Source organism: Oryctolagus cuniculus, chromosome 2 (genome assembly GCF_051225735.1).
Source record: "Oryctolagus cuniculus isolate XC-2025 breed Fujian yellow rabbit chromosome 2, ASM5122573v1, whole genome shotgun sequence".
Taxonomy (NCBI): Eukaryota; Metazoa; Chordata; class Mammalia; order Lagomorpha; family Leporidae; genus Oryctolagus; species Oryctolagus cuniculus.
Window position 1 is genome coordinate 168,111,249 of NC_142868.1, and position 8,545 is coordinate 168,119,793.

The following is an 8,545-nucleotide window of genomic DNA, read 5'->3' on the forward strand; positions in this document are numbered from 1 at the left end:
GGTCCTCTGCCCCTTGTTCCACAGTACCATAATATTACAGAAAAGAGGCAACTGTTCAAAACTGTACCTGTACAGTGATGCCACCACACTGAGTGGGGAATCTATTTATAATTTATATATATATGTGCTATTTATATATCTTTCAAAAGTCTTCCAGAAAGAACAATCAAAAGCTATTGGGAGAAGAAAACGAAAAGATGAGGTAAAACCTTCCCAGCTATCACTCCACTAGGAGTCTCTGTTCCTGGGATGTAAAACTCTGAGTTAAAAGTGCCACCTTTGAAATAACACAGCTGACCCACACAGATACACACAACAAGATGGCACGCTGACTGGCAAGGCAGCCCTTCCCACTGGCGCACGTTCCTGAGTTCACAGAGGTGCTGTGGAAAAAAGAGAAGTGCTGGAGAACAAATGTGGAGGTGACCCAAGTGACCCAAGGCCTGGTCCCAGCCTCGCTCAGAAGTTTTGCTGCCGCCTCTTCTTAGCCTCGATGGCATCCAAGATTGGCTGCCGCTTGGACTGGTACTTCTGTCGGATCTCTTCAATCTCCTGCTCCATCATGGGGTCCAGGGCCAAGAGCCTCTTCTGAAGGTCCTCCACTGTCCAACTCTTAAGAAACTCATAGTCTCCATCCAGTGGTACTTTCCAATCGGAAGAATTTTTCAGCGGAGCAGGTACACTCTTGCCAAAGCTGTTGACCTGGTTTTCCTTTTCTTTTTGTTCAAAGTATTCAAGGAAAGATGGTTTTACAGGCTGCATGGTCTCATCCCTTCTTTTCATAGTCCCTCTTCCTCATCCTCTGCATTGGTCACCATGGTGCCCAGCTGTGAGGGCAAGGTGTCTTCATGCTCAATCATGGTATTGGCTCCATCACTCATGGTGCTGGCCACACACACAGTGCCCATCTCGTCGCCCGCCACGCGAACCATCGTGCCAGAATCCATTTCATCCTCCTCTGAGTTATCTTCATCGTCTTGGTCCACTTCCCGCTGCTGGGATTCCTGGCGTTTCAGTTTCACATCCATGGCTTCGTTAATTAAGTCCCACAACATTGACACTCCTTTAGCATTCCTGACAAACGGGTGCTTCAGGAGCTGAGTGGCTGTGGCCCTCTGCTCAGGGCTCTTTACAAGACACTGCTTCATGAAGTCTGTAAAGTTATCTGACCACAGCTCTGGTTTGCGGAATGTGGGGGGAGGGTTTGTAGGAATCATGAAGATTGCCCTCATGGGATGGATATCAGCATATGGTGGCTTTCCTTCAGCCATTTCTATAGCAGTTATTCCCAGAGACCAGATGTCTGCCACACAGTTGTACCCAATTTCCTGAGTCACCTCTGGAGCCATCCAAAATGGTGTTCCTATTACTGTATTATGCTTGGCCATGGTATCTGTAAGTTGACCTGCTACACCAAAATCTGTGAGTTTTGCATGTCCCTCTGTATTTAGCAAAATATTTCCTGCCTTGATGTCTCGGTGTATTTTTCTCATAAAATGAAGGTATTCCATTCCTTTAAGAATTGAATGTAATACTGTAGCTATTTCATCTTCTGTTAACGTTTTATTTTGTAATCGAATGATATCAGATACAGAGCCAGCTCCACAGTACTCCATAACAATCCATAAGTCTGTGTTCTTAAAATAACTTCCATAATATTTGACTACATGAGGGCTGTCACATTGCTGCATTATGGAGATTTCTTTGATTATCTCCTGAAGATCTGATTCTGCAGGAACTTACTTAATAGCCACAATCTGTCCGGTCTCTTTATGAATAGCTTTATACACGCTGCCATAGCACCCTTCTCCAAGTTTCTCCAAGACATCAAATACTTCTTCTGGTTGTTTGGTTAAACTGTCTTCATCCAACATTTTCAGCTGCCAAGCACCAGGAACCAGCCATGTGGAGGAGCATCTAGGCCAGGAAGCCTAGAGCACATGGCCCAAAGGCCATGCGCCCTGGAGGCGCAGGGCTACAGCAAGCCCTGTCCTGGCAAGAGGCCAAGGAAGAAGAGCAGGGGCCAGATTTTTTTTTTTAATTAGAAAAAAAATCTCCACAGGATTTTCCACAGTGGCTGCACGGATTTACATTCCCACCAACAATATATAAGAGTTCCCTTTTCTCCACATCCTCACCAGCACTTGTTACTCCCTGTCTTCTGGATTTTAGCCATTCTGAAGGGGTGAAATGATATCTCATTGCGGTTTCCATTTGTATTTCCATGATGGCTAGTGATGTTGAACATTTATTCACATATTTATCGTTCATTTGTATTTCTTCATTTGAGAATTGTCTGTTGTGGTCCTTTGCCCATTTCTTAAATGGATTGATTGTTTTGTTGTAGTTGAGGTTTTTAAGTTGCTTATATATTCGGAGTATTAATCCTTTGCTGGAAGGTGTCGCTCCCCCTCTTCGCAGAGGAATGACACAGGACCCTGCGTTGTTCTTTCGTCTGCTTGGCCCTCCCCGGGTTTGCTGCTGGTTCTTCCCGGGTTGGCTGCCGTCCCTCCACCTCCGTGGAGGGGCGGGCCCCCCTACCACTTTCACCACTTCCGTGGGGGAGCGGCACACCGCCGGCCGGCTCTCTCGGGGGCTGCTCAGATGTTCCTCAGGTGTTCCTGGTGCATGTTGTCTCTCTCCTCCTTTATAGTCCTCTTCCACCAATCCCAACTCTGCTACCCACACGCCGAGCAAGCTGCTCTCCTCCAATCAGGAGCAGCTCCTGCAGCTTGTCAAGTTGGTGAGAGGCAGCTGTGTAGAAGCTGTTTCCTCCTCTCCCAGCGCCATATTGTGGGAGAGCAGATGCATAGAATAAGTCTTAATTCCAGTAACTTAGTCTAGTCAGAGTTGCTCCCCACAGAAGGTAGCTTGCAAATATTTTTTGCATTCTGTTGGATATCTCTTCACTCTATTGATTATAATCTTTGCTGCCCAAAAGCTTCTGCATTTGATACAATCACGTGTGTTTAGTGTTACTCTTGTTGCCTGTGCTTTGAGGTCTTGTCCAAGAAGTCATCCCCTACATAAATATCTTAGAGTGTTTCCCCTACATTTTCTATCAATAACTTCATAGTCTCAGGTCTTAAATTTAGGTCTTTGACACAGGAGACCTCGAATAGCTAAAGCAATCTTGTACAACAACAAAAAAAAAAGCCAGAGGCAACACAATACCAGATTTCAGGACATACTACAGGGCAGTTGTAATCAAAACAGCATGGTACTGGTACAGAAACAGATGGATAGAAACACCAGAAATCAACCCAAACATCTACACCCAACTTATATTTGATCGAGGATCCAAAACCAATCCCTGGAGTAAGGACAATCTATTCAATAAATGGTGCTGGGAAAATTGGATTTCCACATGCAGAATCATGAAGCAAGACCCCTACCTTTCACCTTACACAAAAATTCACTCAACATGGATTAAAGACTTAAATCTATGACCCGACACCATCAAATTATTAGAGAGCATTGGAAAAACCCTGCAAGATATAGGTACTGGCAAAGACTTCTTGGAAAATACCCCAGAAGCACAGGCAGTCAAAGCCAAAATTAACATTTGGGATTGCGGGCTGGTGCTGCAGCTCAATAGGCTAATCCTCCGCCTAGTGGCACCGGCACACCAGGTTCTAGTCCCTGTCGGGGCGCCAGATTCTGTCCCGGTTGCCCCTCTTCCAGGCCAGCTCTCTGCTGTGGCCAGGGAGTGCAATGGAGGATGCCCCAAGTACTTGGGCCCTGCACCCCATGGGAGACCAGGATAAATACCTGGCTCCTGCCTTCGGATCAGCGCGGTGCGCTGGCTGCAGTGTGCCGGCCGCGGCGGCCATTGGAGAGTGAACAAATGGCAAAGGAAGACCTTTCTCTCTGTCTCTCTCTCTCTCTCACTGTCCACTCTGCCTGTCAAAAAACAAAACAAAAAAAAAAAACATTTGGGATTGCATCAAATTGAGAAGTTTCTGTAGTGCAAAAGAAACAGTCAGGAGAGTGAAGAGACAACCGACAGAATGGGAAAAAATATTTGCAACCTGTGCAACAGATAAAGGGTTGATAACCAGATACAAAGAAATCAAGAAACTCCACAAGATCAAAACAAACAACCCACTTAAGACATGGGCCAAGGACCTCAACAGACATTTTTCAAAAGAGGAAATCCAAATGGCCAACAGACCCATGAAAAAATGTTCAAGATCACTAGCAATCAGGGAAATGCAAATCAAAACCACAATGAGGTTTCACCTCACCCTGGTTAGAATGGCTCACATTCAGAAATCTACCAACAACAGATGCTGGCGAGGATGTGGGGAAAAAGGGACACTAACCCACTGTTGGTGGGAATGCAAACTGGTCAAGCCACTATGGAAGTCAATCTGGAGATTCCTCAGAAACCTGAATATAACCCTAGCATACAACCCAGCCATCCCACTCCTTGGAATTTACCCAAAGGAAATTAAATTGGCAAACAAACAAGCTGTCTGTACATTAATGTTTATTGCAGCTCAATTCACAATAGCTAAGACCTGGAACCAACCCAAATGCCCATCAACAGTAGACTGGATAAAGAAATTATGGGACATGTACTCTATAGAATACTATACAGCAGTCAAAAACAATGAAATCCAGTCATTTGCAACAAGATGGAGGAATCTGGAAAACATTATGCTGAGTGAATTAAGCCAGTCCCAAAGGGACAAATATCATATGTTCTCCCTGATTGGCGACAACTAACTGAGCACCAAAGGGGAAACCTGTTGAAGTGAAATGGACACTATGAGAAACAGTGACTTGATCAGCTCTTGTCCTGACTGTTGATGTACAATGTAATACTTTATCCATTTTAGTATCTTTTTGTTTTGTTTTTTTCTAGTACTATTGATTGAACTCTGTAATTAACACACAATTATTCTTAGGTGTTTAAATTTTAACTGAAAAGTGATCCCTGTTAGGAATTTGGAAAACATTATGCTGAGTGAAATAAGCCAGTCCCAAAGGGACAAATACCATATGTTTTCCCTGATCAGTGACAACTACCCGAGCACCAAAAAGGAAACCTGTTAAAGTCAAATGAACACTATGAGAAATGGTGACTTGATCAGCCCTCACCCTGACTGTTGATGAGCAACTTAACATGTTATCCCTCTTAGTATTTTTGTTTGTTTGTTCTACTTAATACTTTTGGTTGAATACTGTAATCAATTCACAGTTATTCTTAAGTGTTGAAACTTAACTGAAAAGTGATCACTGTCAAATATAAGAGTGGGAATAAGAGAGGGAAGAGATGTGCAATTTGGGACATGCTCAAGCTGACTTGCCCCAAACGGTAGAGTTAGATACATACCAGGGGATTCCAATTCAATCCCATCAAGGTGGCATGTACCAATGCCATCTCACTAGTCCCAGTGATCAATTTCTGTTCACAATTGATCATAATGATAGGAATAAGAGTCAAAGGGATCACATAAACAAGACTAGTGTCTACAAATACTAGCTGATAGAATAAAAAAGGGAGAGAACGATCCAACATGGGAAGCAAGATACACAGCAGACCCACAGAATGGCAGATGTCCTAAACAGCACTCTGGCCTCAGAATCAGCACTTAAGGCATTTGAATCTGGCTGAAAAGCCCATAAAAGTATTTTAGGCATGGAAATCCAAGACACTCTGGCAAAAAAAAAAAAAAAATGACCTAAATGAAAGATCTCCGCGAGTGAGATCCCAGTTGAAAGAACAGGTCATCAAAGAAGGAGGTACCTTTCTCTGAAGGGAGGAGAGAACTTCCACTCTGACTACGACCTTGTCTAAATATGATCAGAGTTGGTGAACTCAAAAGGCTTCCATAGCCTTGGCAACTCATGACAAGAGCCTAGGGTGATTACTGATACCATAAACAAGAGTGTCAATTTGTTAAGTCAACAACAGGAGTCACTGTGCACTTACTCCTCATGTAGGATCTCTGTCCTTAATGTGCTGTACATTGTGATTTAATGCTATAACTAGTACTCAAACAGTATTTTTCACTTTGTGTTTCTATGTGGGTGCATACTGTTGAAATCTTTACTTAATATATGCTAAACTGATCTTCTGTATATAAAGAGAATTGAAAATGAATCTTGATGTGAATGGAAGGGAAGAGGGAGCGGGAAAGGGGAGGGTTGCAGGTGGGAGGGAAGTTATGGGGGGGGAGCCATTGTAACCCATAAGCTGTACTTTGAAATTTATATTCATTAAATAAAAGTTAAAAAATTAGGTCTTTGATCCACCTTGAGTTGATATATTTATATATGATGAGAGTATGGATCTAATTACATTCTTCAACATATATACATCCAGTTTTGCCAGCACCATTTGTTGAAGAGGTTTTCCTTACCCCAGCGTATAGTCTGAGCACTTTTGTCAAAAATCCATTGGCTATATGTACATGGATTAATTTCTAGGATCTCTGTTCTGTTACATTGACCTATGTGTTGGTTTTTACAGCAGTAGAACCTGCTTTAATTACTATAGCTTTGTAGTATGCTTTGAAGTCAGGTATTGTGATGCTTCCAGCTTGTTTTGTTATTCCATATGAATTTTAGGATTGTTTTTTCTAGTTCTGTAAAGAATGTCATTGGTATTTTCATAAGGACTGCATTGAATCTATAGGTTGCTTTAGACAGTATGGACCTTTAAATGATATTGATTCATGACTCTAGATTTTCCATTTCATAAGGCATTATTTTATATCCTTAAAAGGCATAAAGGTCTTGCACTTATTTTACTAGTTAGTCCTAGATACTAAATATTTTTGTGTACTTTATAAATTTTAAGGTTATTCAATACCTCTTTCCCCATCCTGAAAAATACAAAGTCTTTAAAATGCTTGAACTCTCCTTTGAATATATCACCACTTCATTATTCTTATGTATAGTTTATTTTCTTTGTGTGTACAAACCAAAACTGATTCATTTTACAGTAAATAAACTTTACTGACATTTGTGTTCACCACTGTTTTTGCATCCTGTCTTTCACCTCTGGATTGCCCCTTACTTAAGGTCTCTTTTAGTAGTTCTTTTGCTGAATGTTCATCATTTATTTTGAGTATAAGATACCAAATTGACAGCTATTTTCCTTTGGCACCTTGCAAATACATGTATCTCAATTTACTTCAATGTATTTTATTACTGATGAGGTACTTGCCACCCTTCTTTTTTTTTTTTTTTTTAATTTTTTGACAGGCAGAGTGGACAGTGAGAGAGAGAGACAGAGAGAAAGGTCTTCCTTTGCCGTTGGTTCACCCTCCAATGGCCGCCGCGGCCGGCGCACCTTGGCCGGCGCACCGCGCTGATCCAATGGCAGGAGCCAGGAGCCAGGTATTTATCCTGGTCTCCCATGGGGTGCAGGGCCCAAGCACCTGGGCCATCCTCCACTGCACTCCCAGGCCACAGCAGAGAGCTGGCCTGGAAGAGGGGCAACCGGTACAGAATCCGGCGCCCCGACCGGGACTAGAACCCGGTGTGCCGGCGCCGCTAGGCGGAGGATTAGCCTAGTGAGCCGCGGCACCGGCCGCCACCTTTCTAATTGTCATTCACTTATATGTAAGGTGATGTGGCTCTTTTTTTTTTTTTTAAGATTGTTTGATTCTTCAGTTAACAAAAATGTGTTTACATGTGAAATTATTCTTTTTTAAAAAGTTTAATCCAGGGGCCAGTGTTGTAGTTTAGTGGGTAAAGCTGCTGCCTGCAGTGCTGGCATCCCATCTGCTCGCTGATTCCAGTCCCTGCTGCTCCACTTCCAATCCAGCTCTCTGCTATGGCCTGGTAAAGCAGTGGAAGATGGCCCACATCCTTGGGCCCCTGTACCCACGTGGGAGACCTGGAAGAAGCTCCTGGCTCCTGGCTTCGGTTTGGTGCAGCTGCAGCCTTGGCAGTCAATTGGGCAGTGAACCAGCAGATGGAAGACTCTCTCTCTCTCTCTCTCTCTCTGCCTCTCCTTCTCTCTCTATGTAACTCTTTCAAATAAATAAATAAATCTTGTTTAAAAAGTTTAATCCAAGAACTTTTGTCTTCCATCAAAAAAATCTCAGGCACAGGATTTAAAATATTGTTTTGATATCCTCTATTCCTCTGAAACTATTAGTTGTAGATTGGATCTTGTCAATATATCTTCAGAATCTTCAAACTTTTTACATCTTCAAAATGTACTTTCTGAGTAACTGCTTTTATATTACAATTTGTTAAGCTCTCTTTCACTGGCTCAGTGATCAATGTTTCTATTTTGAAGTTTTATATTGTTTGTTATTTATATACATACACTTGATGTTATTTCACATCTCTATTTTATTTAATAATTGATCGTCCCTTGTTAAAAATTCTCATAGTATTAAGCTTTTATGCATCTCTTTGGGATATTTGGCATACTGCTAAACCATTAGAGGGATTTTGAAAGCCAGTTTTTAAAGCCACTTTATTATTTTAATTTCAACTATGCTGAATTCATCTCATTATTTATAGTCTTGGCTGAATTTCTTAGCTCTATCTTTAGAACTTTATTTGAAGACTTGTT

The 8,545-nt window shown here is 42.2% G+C and overlaps 1 pseudogene; it reads right to left on the reverse strand.

The window, feature by feature from the left end:
* Window positions 1-433: 433 nt before the first annotated feature.
* LOC100354848 (serine/threonine-protein kinase 4 pseudogene) lies at window positions 434-1,879 on the reverse strand (annotated as a pseudogene).
* Window positions 1,880-8,545: the final 6,666 nt, after the last annotated feature.